Source organism: Rattus rattus, chromosome 14, assembly GCF_011064425.1.
Source record: "Rattus rattus isolate New Zealand chromosome 14, Rrattus_CSIRO_v1, whole genome shotgun sequence".
NCBI classification, from domain to species: domain Eukaryota; kingdom Metazoa; phylum Chordata; class Mammalia; order Rodentia; family Muridae; genus Rattus; species Rattus rattus.
In genome coordinates, this window is record NC_046167.1 from 15786980 (window position 1) to 15800186 (window position 13207).

A 13207-nucleotide genomic window follows, 5' to 3' on the forward strand; every position below is an offset into this window, starting at 1 on the left:
CTTTCAGAACGTTGCAAATTCTCAGTTTAAGATGGGGCTTGAGTCTGGCTAGAATACAAGGATATTACTTTGAGAAAAAGAAAGCAGTTGGAGATGGTTTTAGCTAGAGTGACAATTTGGAAACCTTAAGACTCCTTAGTGCATGAGGCTATTTTCCCAAATTGATCACTTACTGCATCAAGAGACACATGGAAGGTTGTAGATCTTTAAAATAAGCAAATCGAAGAACTGGGAATGTATCTCAGCTGGAAGTGTGCTTGCTTGTCTAGTGTGTATGAAACCTGGATTTGATACCAGCAAAACACACACACACACACACACACACACACACACACATTCACATGCACACATACACACATGCATGCACACATACACATACACGGCCATGATGGTACTCATGTTTAACAAGGGCACTTGGGAGGTGGAAGAAAGAAACAAGAGTTCAAAATCATCCTTGGCTACCTAAAAAGTTAAAAGCCAGCCTGGACTCAACAAGACCCTATCTCCAAACCAAACAAGAGCAAAAAGAGTACAGAAAGGCAGGCCGAGTGATAGTGTGCAGCTGCAATAGCAAGATGATAAGCTCTCTCTTGAGAGAGCTCTGCTTCAAACACACACAGCTTCCTCTCCAAAGCAGTTCCAACCTATGCAATGGGCTTCATCTCCGGGCTGGAGACTACGAAGCAGAGTTGAAACAAGCTGACAGGGAGAATACCTGTCCTGGGTTTTCTTTATTAGAAATGGGAGAGGCAGGCTGGAGCTGCAGATGAATGGTGGAGAATTTGTCTGTCGTGCACAGGTTCTGGGTCTCATCTCCACCACACCCCACTCTACAAAAATATTGTAGTTATCTTCCCATACATCTGTTCTATAATTTTACTCAGTGATTAGCTGCCTCTGGCGCTCTCTCTCTCTCTCTCTCTCTCTCTCTCTCTCTCTGAGCGCGCGCGCGCGTGTGTGTGTGTGTGTGTGTGTGTGTGTGTGTGTAGGTTCCAGCATGCCAGGATGCCTACACAATGAGGTCAGAGGACAGCTTTCAAAAGTCAGCTCTCACCGTCCACCTTGGTGGGACGGGCAGGGTCTATTTTGTTGACACTGCTGCTGCACAGCTCCCTCAGGATGAGCTGGTCCGCCCCATCGGACTGTTCATCTGAGGCTCAGGTATCAAATGCAGGCTATTAGGCTTGCTTGGCTACTGATTACCTACGGAGCCATCTCCCAGTCAAAATTAGTACCTGCTAGGTAGCTGGGTCTTGGGTGTCATAGGACAGGGAGAGTCCAAAAGCATGAAGATTCAGTCATTCCAAGAAATGCTACAAATGAATTAAAAAATTGATCAGGAGAAAGTTGCAAGAGGAGGTAAAACGGCAGCAATAATAACACTCTTTGTAATGTTTGATGCGTCTAGGATGAGCACATAAGACACAAGCAACTTGAAAATGAGTTTTACTTGGTGATGATGGTCAACAGCAAGTTTGCTAAGTCTGGACCCTTAACTAAGTAAAACAGCCAAGGGGAAGAAGACGCTGTGCTAGAAGAATGAATGACTCATAGTAGAAGGATAAAGGAGATAGCAAGGGATTGCAAGATGGCACAGCCATAAGGCCCTGATTGGATTCCCAGTACCTGTGTTTAAAGGGAGAAAAAGAACAGGAATGGTGATGCCTTCCTGGAATCTCAGCCCTTCAGACACAGAGACGGGGGAGGAGGAATCCAGTAGCCCACTGGCCAGCCAGTGAGCTCTTGGTTCAGTGACAGATTTTGTCTCAGAAAATAAGGTGGAGCCGGGCACGGTGACACACACCTGTCACCTCAGCACTTCAGAGGCAAGAAGATTAGATCTTCAAGATTATCCTTGCTACATAGTGACTCCGAGGCCAGCCTGGGCTGCCTAGGACCCTGTCACAAACAAACAAACAAGAGAGAGTGATGAAAGTAGGTATCTGTTGTTTACCTTTGACCTCTGTGTGCCCCTTAAACACATACTTGTTTACCCATAAACACCAAGCACACACACACACATGAAAACATGAACATACATACACAACACACGCACACAGACACACAAACAAATAAGTATGTCGAAAATATAAAAGATTAGAAACTAGAGTGTTAGGTGTAGACTATCTGAAATCTGGAGCCTCCACAAAGCAGGAAGACATAGCCAAAATGTGTCAGCTAGCCAGTTAACTTTGCCCTGGCAAGAGCATCTCCCTGCTCATCATGAATAACACCTTTACCTAATTCGTGTAAGTGTCCAAGGTCAACATCAGAGTTATTGCTCTCATGATGGTGGACTTTTCAAGTTTCCCAAATCTCTCCTGGAAGATCAGCATCTCCAAGGACGTCTGGTGCCCATGCCTGTCTCCGTCCACTTCCATCCCTCCAGCGCAGAGAGCCTCCCTTGTCCCTGCCTTCATCCATCCCTGGATGGGACCTAAAGCTAAGAGTTGCGAGAAGGAGCTCTGCTTTGCAGGCACACAGACATTCTGCACATTGCCAATGGGGTGCCACACTTCTCTCCACTTTCCACGGTGCATCAGAACCGTACAACAACGTGATTCACTGTTGATTTGGAGTTTTATGACCTTTCCCTCCCAAGATTCGTCATCCGTTTTTCCTGGCTCCTAAGTGTTCAGCTGATGCTCATAGCACAGGGAATCAGATTATTTCTCCTCCGCTGTGTCTTCAATATTCACCCTCCACAAACCTGAGGCTTAATCCTAGCCTGAGGCCACTCCTTACCTTGCCTTGCAAAATTCTCCAAGTGACAAAGTTCGTTAGTATTCGCCGGCATTCTTGCCACAGATTTCTGTCTTCCACAGTCACCTAGCCGGCCACTCTGCACCACACAATTTCCAATTATTGATCTATAGATGAGTTCAAAAGATGCTAAGCCTGGGCTGGAGCCCCAGGCATGCTCTTTGTTGCTCTGTAGACCTTGGATGTACTGATTTGTACATTGATCGCCACTCGCCACAAGGTGAAAATAAACACACATACCCTGCAATACATTTCTCTTATTGTTCATTTTACATAAACCTGCTGACCTCAGCCAGGGCTCTGTGTGTCAAATATGAAAAAGATTAGCATGGGCATGTGTACACACATACACACTTTTTTTGGAGACCACACACTTTTCTTGAGTAAGCCTTGAACTTACTCAAAGTTGTATAGCAAAGGGGAACTTACATGGTCTGGGCCTTCAGCCTCTATCTTCTGAGGACTAAGATTACACCATATCCAGTTTGTGTGGTTCTGGGCACTAAAGCCAGGGCTCCACACATGAGAAGCAAGCGCCATCAACTGAGCTACATCGGCAGCCAGCCTGTTACCTTTTGAAAGACGAAAACTTTCTACCTTTTTCTTCTAAGTCCATCATGGTTTTCTGCTGACCAGGACATGTTGTAAAATGTCTCCACAACAAGACTGAATATTAGAAATGTCTATTTTATTTCTGGTATCTTTTCTTCTTCTAAGCATGACCCAGGATCTGCCTTGATACATGTTGAGTAGACACACATGTACTGTTCAGGCAACATCCCCACTTCCACCAGTGCACATCATAGGACCATGACCATGACATTTGGTCCTCTTACACTGTGCTTTGTCCTTTGCACTTCTGGGTTCTTTGGTTTTAAACTACAGCGTTGTATATAACTGAAGTGTTTGTACAAGATATAAGAACATAGAGCCGACCTTTCAGTTTAAAAAATAATTAGAAGGAAGTTTTGATACTGCAACAGTTAACTAGTGCCTTAGTCAGGATTTCAGTTGCTTCAACAAAAACACCATGACCGAAACACAAGATGGGGAGGAAATGGTTTATTCGGATTACACTTAGGACAGGGCTGGAACCTGGAGGCAGGAGCTGATGCAAAGGCCACAGAGGAGTTCTGCTTACTGACTTGCTTCCCCTGACTTGCTCACCTGCTTTCTTATAGAACCCAGGACCACCAGCCCAGGGATGGCAGCACACGCCATGGGCTGGGCCCTCCCCCATTGATCACTAGTTGAGAAAAACGCCTTACAGCTGAATCTCATAGAGGCCTTTTCTTACCTGAGGCTCCTTTCTCTCTCTTCACTCTAACTCTCGTCAACTTGACACACAAAACCAGCCAGTACAACTAGTATGTACCTGTCCCGGGGATGTAGGTCTTTCTGAAGCCCTTCATATTGTCTTAATTGATATTCTCAAAGGAAAAAAAAAACTGCCAAAAGAATCAAGATTGTTGTCCCAAAGAGACCATATGAGAACAGGACACAATTTGATTCAGTAGAATTGGGTTATTTTTCCCTAATTCTGAGGACACATAACTCTACGGCCTTCTCTGAATCAAAGTTGCATGAATATTTATAGATTTTCACAAGAAGGCTCAGGTAGCTGCAAGTCCAGGACAGTTGTGCCATCGGTACGTTGCACAAGGCAGCTGACCCCTGGGGAAAGTGTGGGCTGAGATGCTGCCATTTTTGTTTGCCAAGCCCTGAACCCTGGCACTCGCTTCCATTTGGGTGGAGGAAGAGACGCCTGGCCCTCCACGCAATGGTGTAATCTGCTTGCTAAACCATGTGCCCAGAGGCCCAAGGATGCCACAAGTGGCTTCTTATTTGAAATGGCCCACCAGGGGAAAGCCTTCTTTGCTTTCGAATGGGCTAATGGAACCTCAAGCCGAGGGCTCAAAGTGTGTGTGTGTGTGTGTGTGTGTGTGTGTGTGTGTGTGTGTGTGTGTGTGTCTGTGTGTGTGTCTGTGTGTGTCTGTGTGTGTCTGTGTGTCTGTGTGTGTGTCTGTGTGTGTGTGTCTGTGTGTCTGTGTGTGTCTGTGTGTGTATTCATGTCACCAGAGATGATACTAGCTCTCCTCCTCCTCCTCCTCCTCCTCCTCCTCCTCCTCCTCCTCCTCCTCCTCCTCCTCCATCTCACGTCTTTTCTCTTAAGCCTTCTCCAATCTCATCACCGCCCTTTCCTTTAAGACGACTTTTCCTCCTAAGAAATAAGAACTGCCCACATGCTCCAAATCCACAGATGCTCGCTTTCTGCTGTCATAGAATCCACTACAGGCTGGGCCATTTATAATGAAAGAAAGGTTGTGAAGGTGCCAGGCCTTGTGGGGGCCGCTTTTCCTGTCTTGTAATATGGGCCAAAGGAGCCGTGGAGGCTAAGTATGCTGGGCCAGGTCTCTTTCTCCTAAAAACCGCCACTCCCATCATGAGTCCCCATTCTAATGGCCTCATCTACCAACCTCCCAAAGTCCCCACCTCCAAATATGACAGTGTATGAAGCTGGAGATCAAGTTTCCATACATGATCTTTAGGGGAGGGGATACATTCAAACTATAGAAGTAGGCATTTGCTGGATGGCACTGCTGTTTTTCCAGCTATCAATTTATTCATTCATAATAAACTACCAGAGATCTAACAGCCCAAAACAGTATTTTTTTTTTATTTCAACATTTTTTTTAAAATACAGAGTCTGGTTGGCACATGAAGGTTGACTCTACCTGGATGCAGATTCATTCTCTCAGCTGTTGGCTGTCGGGTCTGAAGGATCAGCACTTCCACATGAAGGTCTCTCTGTAGGTTTCTGTCAACTCAGAAGTAAGCATCACCAAAGAGTTAGCTGGCGAGTATGAAAACATCCAAAATGGAAACTACAATCTTGTGTTTTCTTGCTATGCTCAGAATGGAGTACAGGGGTCTGTGCACGCTGAGCAAATGCTCTCAGTATGAGCTACGCCCTTGGCCCCTGAAGTACTAATCTTTTATAATGTAGTCCCAGCAGTGACTTAATATTTCTGCTGGTCACCCAGATCAAGCCTGGTACCATGAAGCTACTTGAAATAGATCTTGCCATAGTGCAAAATCTTCTGAGTTATTGGAGAATTTTTCTCTGCTCCATGTCCCAACGCTCCATGCCATTTTGTGTTTGTCTTTCAATGGAAAGAGGAACCCACCCATTGTAATAGGTTAAATTCCTTTCCTTGTTCATTGCTGTGTCAAAAGAAACTTAAGGGAAGAAAGCCTCATTTTGGCTCACTGTTTGGAAGGATATGGTTCAACATGGGGGGAGGTACCTGATCACATTGTACCCACAGTTGACAGGAAATGGGAAAAGAATCCCAACGCTCCATTTGCTTCCTCTTTTCTGCTTTAGAATACCAGCTCAGGACAGCACCATGCACATTGAAAATGGACTTCCCTCCTTTTTTAAAACCTTAGGAAAATGTCCTTATATACATGCCCAGGTATGCATCTCCCATGTAATTTCAAATCTAGGCAAGTAGTCGGTGAAAGTAATCTATTGAGACAATCTGAACTCCTCTACAATTCTGCTACAACCTGCCTGTGCTAGTCTTGATGTCCATTTAGCCAGGACATAGTACCCTGATATTGGGTTAAACAGTATTCTGGGTGTCTTCTGTGTGGGTGTTTTTGAAGGAGATCTACATTTGAATAAGTATCCTGTGAGTGAAATTCTTCCTACTTCGAGTGGGCTTTTGTCTATCCACAGAGGGACGTGACGATTAATCTTAACCGTCAACTTGATGAGACCCAGATTTACATGGTGTTCCTGTGACGGATTGATTATCTTGATTAGAATAAGGTGGAGGACTTAACTCCTGTGTGGGACACCACTCCCCAGAACTATGAGCAAGATGAATAAGTGAATAGTTCCTTCTTTTTTATTTTTGATTTTTTGTTGGGATTGTTAAAGACTATGACAATTCTTGAATAGGTTAAAAAAAAAAAAAAAAGAAGGAAGAGACAGGTTTCCCTCCCCTGCACATCCCACTGCAGCAGAAGAGAACTATTCGTCAGCAACCTTGGACTTTATTCGCAGCTTTAAGCAGGCAGCCTTTTATAACCTGCTGGCTTCTGTATCAGGTCTTGAACTGAGTCTCACAATCCTTCACGCCAATTCCTTAAGGTAGGTCTCTGTCTGTATATACAGATACCTTCTTAGTTCTATTTCTCTAGCCCCTGTTACCACTCTAACCCCCATCGTGCCCCCCTTCGCTGTCACTGTTAGTCACACAGTTAGGAGCACATGGTACACATGCCCTTGCTTAGATCCACTCAGAGACAGCACTTCTCCAACACATCCAGAATGCCCCATCTCCTGTTCATGTCTGTGCTCTCATTACTCCTCCCCATCAATGTTCTCTCTCCCCTGCCCCATCAGGGATACATCCCCCTCCTATAATCTCATAGGAGTATGTACTGTATACACTCTACCACAGCTCCGCAGTAAGTTCCCGCACAGAAAAGTCAATGTTTGCCTGTGGCTGTAGCCCAGATGCAGGAGGGTTTACCCAGCATGCAGGACGATCTGGTGTTGATCGCCAGTGCTACCTAAACCCCAACAGGTTAATCGGGAGTCCAAGGTTGTCCAAGTCAAAGTTGAGGCCACCCTGTCTCATGAAAAATCTGAATAATTTTAAAAGATAATTCCTATCCCCCAATACTGGGTTTGAAGGTTCTACAGGAAAGTTCATGTACCAATCATTTTTACAAGCCCCCCCCCAGTACAAGATTCTGTTCATGGGGATTCAGTATCAGTAAAAGTCTGCTGAAGCATATGCCTCATCTTTATTCACGTGGTGTTTTTAACTATGCAATCCTATTATATTATATCTGGGGCAAAGAATTTTAAATATATCTACACTGAGGTACATGAACTAAAAAAAATTTTTTTGGACAAAAGATCAAAGTTCCAGGAGAAATGTGATGTCCTATAATTACTACTTAAAAACAAAATTGTGCAAACTCTTGGAGACGGGGTCTCTTGGTCTCCTAGAGTAACTCTCCCACTGGGGGAAACAAACTGAGATTGTGGATAAGAGGGAATGCAGCCCCCTTGGAAAGCATCAGTGAGCTGCTAATTTATATAAGGAAGAAGGAGCAAGAGGCAGGGCCCAACACGATCACTTCTTCGTGTAAGAACACGATCAGGAAGGGGTGTACCCATGTCCTACTGATGAGCTTAAAAGAGATCTCCATGCCCAGCATGGCGGCCCACATTTGTTAACTTGCATTTGTGAGGTAGAAGCAGGAGGATCAGAAGCTCAAAGCCATCCCCAACTATATAGTGAGTTGAACACCAGCCTGGGTTACATGAGACCCTGTGTCTAAATACCGAAAAGAAAAAGGGGAGGCAAAGGAAAGGGTAAGTCCAGGAGAAAGTCTCTGCCCTAGAGCAGAGGCTAAGCATTAGGGGTTCTTGGGAAGTTTTAGCCAAGAGCTAGCCCTAGTATGCATTCACAGTAGCTTAAATTAATTGCTGGGGTTCGAGGTAGACAGAGATACAGAGAAAGAGAGAGACAGATAGGGACAGAGATATAGAGAGACAAAGATAAAGACAAAAAGACAAAGAGATTTTTTTTAAAAACTCAAAGCCAATACATATAATTTTAGACTTATGGAAAGTTGGTTAATATATATTATAATATACATATATTGGGTTAATATATTATATATTATTTTTACATTATTATATATATTAACCCAATCACCATAAATCTAAATGTATTATATCCATGTAATATATTATTTTTAGATAATTTGTAGTATGTATATTAACCCGCTCTCAGTAAATCACAGAAACAAGCAGCAATCCTTTCAGCAAAGGCTCACCGTGATCTCACAGTTACACAATCACCAAAAAGTTCAATGGAAATGAGTAGCTCAGAGAAAAATGGACATTAGATGTTGAGGAGAAAGCAGAAGCAGCAGCAGCCAGAAGAAGCAGCAGCAGCTTGCTGTGGAAACTAGCAGATACAAAGCAGTAAATAGGGGTTGGGGATTTAGCTCAGTGGTAGGCGCTTGCCTAGGAAGCGCAAGGCCCTGGGTTCGGTCCCCAGCTCCGAAAAAAAGAACCAAAAAAAAAAAAAAACAAAAACAAAAAAAAAAAAAAACAGTAAATAACTACTTATGTCTATTTAACTAAAGACACGGTTGAAGTGTTTGCAGGGTCTAAAACTATGTCAAAAGTGACTTAAGAGATGTAAAAGGTAACCACATAGGCCTTTAAGAGATGAGAGATAATCACTAAAACAATAGACAGGTATCAATACTAGGTAGACATGGATGAAAAGAGAATTAATGGTCTGGAAGGTCAATCTGAAGAATTTATCCAGATAGAGCAAAAGAACTGAATGTATAGAGATAGACTTAAAATTCCAGCTCCCCAGAAGACTGAGGCAGGAGGATCACAATTTTAAGGACAGTCTGAGCTACATCACCAGCTGGAGGCCAATCTGTCCTACTTAGTGAGAATTCCTCTCAAAAATAAATAAGTTGGGGTTGGGGATTTAGCTCAGTGGTAGAGTGCTTGCCTAGCAAGCACAAGGCCCTGGGTTCGGTCCCCAGCTCCGAAAAAAAGAAAAAATAATAATAAGTTGGCTCTAGCTCAGTAGAGAATACTTGCCAAGTGCATACACAAGTCCTGAGTCAGCTCCCAAGTTCTATAGAGAGGATGAAGGAAGCAGCAGGAGGAGGAACACAGTAAAACAGAGAAATAAGGTTCCTAATTGTTTGACTCCAATCAGTGGTCCACCACCAGGGAGAAAGTGTAGAGGGAACAATAAGTACAGAGATAATCGATAAGATCTTTACAAAGCTGACACTAGACATTGCTCCAGTTTGAAGAGAACGAATGACTTTGAAAGCAGGAAGAAAAATGGGAGGCAGAGATGGGGGATCCAACAGGCAACCTGACTAGCTGGTCTAGCCAAATCGGTGAGTCCCGAGCCTAAGGAGAGACTCTGCCTCAAAAGCAATAACATGGAGAGTTAAGTAAGGGAAGGTACTTACCATCAACCTCCAGCCTCCACACTCATACACACATTCTCACACTGCTGCAACAGACACATGAAAATATATATGCCTACCGCCCATGTTACACACATGGATACATACACTGCCCTCACCCCCACCCCCCAAAAAAAGATGTGGAGAAGATAAATGAACCTCAAGTAACACAAATGCAAAAACAATCTACAAGTCAACACATCACAGTGAATATGCAAACTATGAAAAGGTATGTCAAAAGCAACCAAGGAGGATGGATGGGGAGGGGAACAGCCATATAGCAGGGGAGGGGGAAGGGCTAGGGGGCTGATGGACAGGAAACTGGGAAAGGGAATAACATTTGAGATGTAAACAAGAAATACCCAATTTAATAAAAATGGAAGAAAAAAAGAAAATCCAATAAAAAGTGTAAAAAAAAAAGAAAGAAAGAAAGAAAAAGATTTTGAGTGGGGCACTTTTGATAACTTTGAGAAAATTGTTTATTTTTGATATTGTGACAAAAGTACTAAATTGCATTCTCTATTATATTTGATAGTCTGTAGCTAAAAACTTTGCAAAATTAGTATGTTATTGGTATGAAGTTGTAACTATAGTTAAAATGGTAAGAATATTGTTTTTCATTTTGTTAAAAACAAATTCATTTAACTAAGTACTTTAGTTAAAAAAAAAAAAAAACAGTCAAAATCATCCCAAATCATCATGCTTGGTGATACCTTACTTGTGAAGTGATGGAAACAAGATATAAGATATGTAACACAATGACAAAGCACTTAGCTAGCGTGTGTCAGTCCCTGGATCGAGTACCCAGCACTAAAATGAATAAACACACAGATTAACAAGAAATATGAATATTGAGAGGTAGTATATCATTATGACCTAAGATGCAGGCCTGAATTAGAATCCCAGCTCTATTCCAGATAGACTATGTGAAATTGACAAGAGGCTTATGATAATAAATACCTCTGGCCTTTGGTTTGTTTGGCTTTTTTTTTTCATCTGTACACTTAGAAATTCTAATAGTTACTCTTCTGTTCATCGCAGTTGTGAATTGCTCTCTCCTTCTGCCCCAAATCCATTTTCTTATATGGGTTTCTAAAAATATCCTTCTGTTGTGAGATGGTCCCTGGGAAAGCTTGTACAGACGTCTACTCACCCAACAAAACAAAGAAATTATTCCACCCAAGGCTAGCTGAGTGAACCAATTAGTTTATTAAGGTTACCTATAGGCCCATGGGGGAGGGTTGACTGACAGGAGTACAGTGACTCAAAGGTATCATTGAAAAGCTTACCCCAGCATGGCTGATGAGTCAGAGGAGCTGCACCCCTGAGCTCCCTGTAAGACTTAAGAAAGCTCTACTACTGAGAGGGTCTCCTCTCTCCAGAATTGCTACTTCTTAGAAACACTCTTAAGAGGGAATCTGGTGGATTTTCTAACTTTCAGAAGCTTTCTGAGACTTGTACGTTTCATGTAATTCCTGGGCCTGGCATGTTTCATTTTCTCGGAATCTTCTGAGCCCCTCTCCATCCTCCAGTTGGAGGAAGTAGCTACATAACATCTTCGCTTCTATGTTCCCTCATTTTCTACCCAGTTTCCCTTCTATGCAAAAGCTTGAGAGTTCACTAGCCTATCGATGCTTCCATTGTTAATGACCCTCACTTTGTAGTTATGTAATTATGATTTAAAGTATCACTTCAGATTTGAGGCATAACTAGGTAGCACATTTTATTTGTTCTAACTTGCTAACTGGTACCAAATTTCACCATATTTATCACATTCTTTTAAGAAATCTGGGGGGGAGAGAGAGAGAGAGAGAGAGAGAGAGAGAGAGAACATGATACAGCATATTTGTGGAGGTTGGAGACCTCCAAACTCAGGTGTTGATCTTTGCGTCCCATCCGGTTTGAGATAATGAATGCCACAGTAGCTGACCCACAAAGTTCTAGTGATTCCCTGTCTCTACCTCCCACCTCACCTTAGTAATGCTGGCGTCCAGAGCTTGATGAGGGTTCTGGGTATCCAAAGCCAGGTTCTCTCACTTGCATAGCAAGTACTTTACCTGCTGAGTCCTTAGCTCCCATCACATACTTTAAACTGTTCTTGAGTTTGATTAAAGTACCTGCCTCAAATATAAATCATGGTTTATATGTAAAGATGACTGTGATGGCATAAGCCATAAGAATCACAGTGTTTTATGGGGAATTATGCTTTTCCTTTAGGCCGATGATACATATTTCTCCTCATATGCTTCCCACGGAGTTACTTGTGTTATCCTATGACTAAAAAACCACCAGTGGCTCAGTTCTGGCTTCCTGGTCAAATTGAGCTATCTAGAACTCCATAAGGATCCAGGACGGTGGTGGAATGAACGAACCCTACCTTACGATGTACATCAGGAACCAGATCTCACCTCTGGTAAGGCTGAATCAGTGACACAGATGGTATTGATCACAGATGTCATGAGTGATAATATTTCTCTCAAAAGATACTTTTCAGATTATCCACAAAAAAATTAGAACCTCAGATTGAACTCCACTACTCCCACAACATTAGGGACAATACACCACACAAAGGGTTGGCTTCCTCTGAGAAGTTTTCAGTCCCCTCAATTTGTGCCTGGGGGAAACAGGATAGTAACATAGATTGAGTTGAAGAACCTCAAATCCAGCTTAGGAAGGTTAGAAGCCACCTTTCTTCTACCTACACCAACTAGGTTTTGCAAATCCAAAGTATTTACTTGATGCTATTGTCTGGCTATGGATTTAAGAGGCTCAAGGTTGAGCGATGGGCATCTGGCTTCATCTAGGCCATACCTATCCCTCCCCTGAAGCAACCCATGTCTCAATTGCAATCATTAAAGCTCTGGAAGAGCAGGAAATGGAAAGACAATGATGTGCTATATATTTTAATACTGCGTGCATTAGCATATGGAAATTTACTTTTTTCCATAGAATAATTTTAATAGAACTAGATGAAATGGTGCTTGCAGAAAGTAATCAGTAAACACTGACAAGGAAGCACAGTAAATGAGAGAGCATATGTGGATGTGTCTCAGTGGTACACAGGAGAACATTAGCATGAATGTCCTAAGGTGGGAGCATAAGGGCATTGGTTTAAAACAACAAAGACATAACAAAGTTATCTCAAAACCAAGGAGTACACATTACTGCTGTTCTCGATCTTGGCCAGAGAAGCTTCTTCTGCAGTGGACCATAGTTAAGACTCATAACTGGTCCAAGGGTTGAGAATAAGTGACTGTTGGATGTTCAACTCTAAAGAAGACATCTACATCAACCCCGCCCAGGAAGGCTCAGAAAACTTTGCAGATGGTGGGGCAGGAAAATGCAAGAGTCAGAGGTCAGTGTGGACTGCTGTGGAACAGTGTCTTCTGGACATGACAAG